Source organism: Cyprinodon tularosa, unplaced genomic scaffold (assembly GCF_016077235.1).
Source record: "Cyprinodon tularosa strain WSP-4 unplaced genomic scaffold, ASM1607723v1 ctg41, whole genome shotgun sequence".
In the NCBI taxonomy this organism is placed as follows: domain Eukaryota; kingdom Metazoa; phylum Chordata; class Actinopteri; order Cyprinodontiformes; family Cyprinodontidae; genus Cyprinodon; species Cyprinodon tularosa.
Window position 1 is genome coordinate 1,401,380 of NW_024039130.1, and position 3,008 is coordinate 1,404,387.

The following is a 3,008-nucleotide window of genomic DNA, read 5'->3' on the forward strand; positions in this document are numbered from 1 at the left end:
TAAAGGGAGAAGGCTCAGAGTCCGCTGAGCAGTATTGAATGATATGCTGAAAGGCGCCCTTGCTGCCAGGTGGCTATAAGATGAATGGGCCCAAGTACATACTGAGACGGGACAGGAAGCATAGTGGCATGGCGCTGCGAAGTGAAGAACAATGATGGGAAATGTTCCGGTGAAAACATGTGCACCAGTGGTGAAAGATGGAGGAAAGAAGCAAGGAAAGAAATTGAGAAACAAAATAAAAGTAAGACACAAATAAAGATTTTATTTTTTCAATGTATAGATTTTTTTTTTAAATGTTTCAGCCAAACATGCAGCCGTAGTGTTTGGTGAAGTGTTTGAAAAGTTGAGCTATTGTTTTCACTGCATTTAACTTTATATCAGTCCAACAATTGGATGATATATATTTCATTGTTGGACGGATATTCATTATATTTTAAAAATTACTCTATAGATAATTCTAGCTATGTTGAAAAAATGAAATCCTCTTGCAAACAATGAATGTAAAGCACAGAATTGTATAGCTACATTAGCAAGAGGCTGCTGTAGAATCTGTGAATTTTACTTTACGTGGTGAATGCTGATACTGTTATTCCTGGGACCTGGAGGAGGAGTAATTGTAATTTTAAAAAGTGATTTTAGATATACACAGCTAGCATTATCAGTGCCATTCACCAGTTTTAAGCTAAGATTGTTTGAGTTTACCGTTCAACATAGATTGATGTGCAATACAAGACTTAATTAATGACTTTGTTAACATTGGCTGATTAAATTGTAAATGTGATCATGTTCCTATTGTCAAAGATTTTGTTAATCATGTTGTGATGATCTTGACGCTTCTTCTTCTTCTTTTGTTTTTTAATGGCAGATGTAAACTGACCTAAGGTGCATTTAGGGCCCCCTACCAGACTGGAGTGTGGTCTTCAATGATCTCAGAGGAAAATGAATAATACATACCTCAATGGTACGCACGAATACGCAAATGATCTTGGCGCTGATGACTGGCTTGATTGTTCATTCCCTTCACATGAATAGCTCCGCCCAGTTTCTTATCACTGCTAATTTGATCAACCTGCTCCAGTCTTTATTTAACCTGCCTGTTTCCAGTCATCAGTGCCAGATTATTCATGTCTTCATTGAGAGTTCTCTAGCGTACCTTATTGTGTTCTGATTCCTGACCTCTTATATCTGTGGACCTCTGAGTCTGCCTGTTCCTGTTCTGATTTGTTTGCCTGAGCTGTTTTCAGACTCCTGTGGGATTCTGCCTGTTTACCGAACCTGGATCTGCTTTATGACACCCACCTGGAATTTCCTTTGGTACATGTTTGGACCTCTGATCTCCTGACCCAGACTCGTGTGAACCTCCTCGACACCGGCTCTGGCTTTCCTCTTTGGTCAGAGCTCAAACCTCTCCTCTTATGGACCCTCACTTTACTCACTACTTTTGCTGCCTTTGACAGGTTTGAGTCTGTAAACCTTTATTTATAATGTTCAGAGTACTTTTCTAATTTGACACATGCCCATGTTAATATACCTAAAGCTCAGGTGTATAAAGTGTCGACTGCTGAGCCGCTGACTGGACCGGATGTCAGTAGAGAGCCATGAGCCGTCCCTCCTCAGCCGGAGGAGGGGGGCTGGGGGCCGGTAAGGCAGACAGGGCGAAGCATGGGGCTGCCTGTGTCCAGGATACCGTCACTGGGTGTGGTTTGGTCGCTCTGTCCCCCACTGGCTCCCTGTCCTCTTCCGCCGGGGCTTCCCAGACCAGCCCCGGAGCTCACGGCTCGGTTCGAATGCCCGGTGTGTTTCGACTTTGTGCAGCAATGTAGTCGACCAAAATCCCGGACGATTTTGAAATTCCCCCTGGACATTTTTTGAGGTATGAAAAGTAGGACACATCCGGGAAAATGAGGAAGTCTGGTCACCCTACCATATCAACAATTTCGATGTTTCAGTGAGTGAGTGCTTGTTGCTATGATGCATCTTTGCTCAGCAGCTTCGCTCATTATAAAAACAAACCAATCAGTGCACAGCTTATCTAAATCATGAGCATACCATAAAAGTAAGAAAACCTGTCGTTTCATTCTAGGGCTTTTAACCAGGCTTGCATTAGGGCTCACAGAACAGCAAATATGCCATTTTCAGCCCAACCAAGGGTACACACCCTATTCAGAGACCTTAAGGACCGACACCAAATACACTTTATAATCATTCTATGACCCCTTTAAAAAGCAAAGCAACATTACCTCAGCATAGGTTGCAAACCACAATGATCCTCTGCAAAACTGCCAAGAGTTTCTCAGTGGGGTTTGCAAACATCTGAGAGTCTCAGAGAAGGGAGAAAGTCTAAGTATGCTCATAAAATACTTTTTGCAGAATATCAACCAAAATAAGTTCTGCAGTCCTTACATATTGAAAGCTAATTAAGCAAAAGATAAAGGACTTAATGTAGACTTTTGTCTATGTAGAATAATGTAATTCCTAAATAAATATCCAGCCGTTAATTTACTGTGACTGAACTAGTTATAAAACAAACTCCAATAAAGCTATGACAACATTTTATGAAAAAAAAATCTGAAAGTCATTTTACATTCTGCACACTCAGGTCTCAGCTGAAATAATTATAGTTTACAAGTACAAATTAAACAATGACTGATTTTTCCCTGAGTAAATTACTAAAAAAAGGAATCAGCTGCCAGTTTGATGGAGCCTGGCCAAAGCTGCATGCTTTATTACCACCTTACCTGGTGACATTGTGTTGTTGTGTGAAGTGGGATGCCAAGATGAGACGTCTCACCTGTTTAAGATTATCCTTCTGCGTTCTCCTGCCAAGCTCACCTGGACTGTTTAAGCTACACTGATGACCTTGTGTAACTGAATCAAAGAAAACAGTGTTGTACTCTCAATACACAAGACAACTGAGAAGAAGGTGCAAGTCACATCAGAGTCGGAGTGTCCCACTAGCACAGTTGGTCCTTTGGTAGTTTATAGCGCTTAGCCAAACCCAAATTATT

General features: G+C 41.3%; 1 long non-coding RNA gene across 1 annotated transcript; it reads left to right on the plus strand.

Moving 5' to 3' along the window:
- Positions 1-1,982, plus strand: LOC119792095. The gene is made up of 3 exons (XR_005281937.1): positions 1-241; positions 866-961; positions 1,245-1,982. It is a non-coding gene; the product is annotated as an uncharacterized LOC119792095 (long non-coding RNA).
- Positions 1,983-3,008: the final 1,026 nt, after the last annotated feature.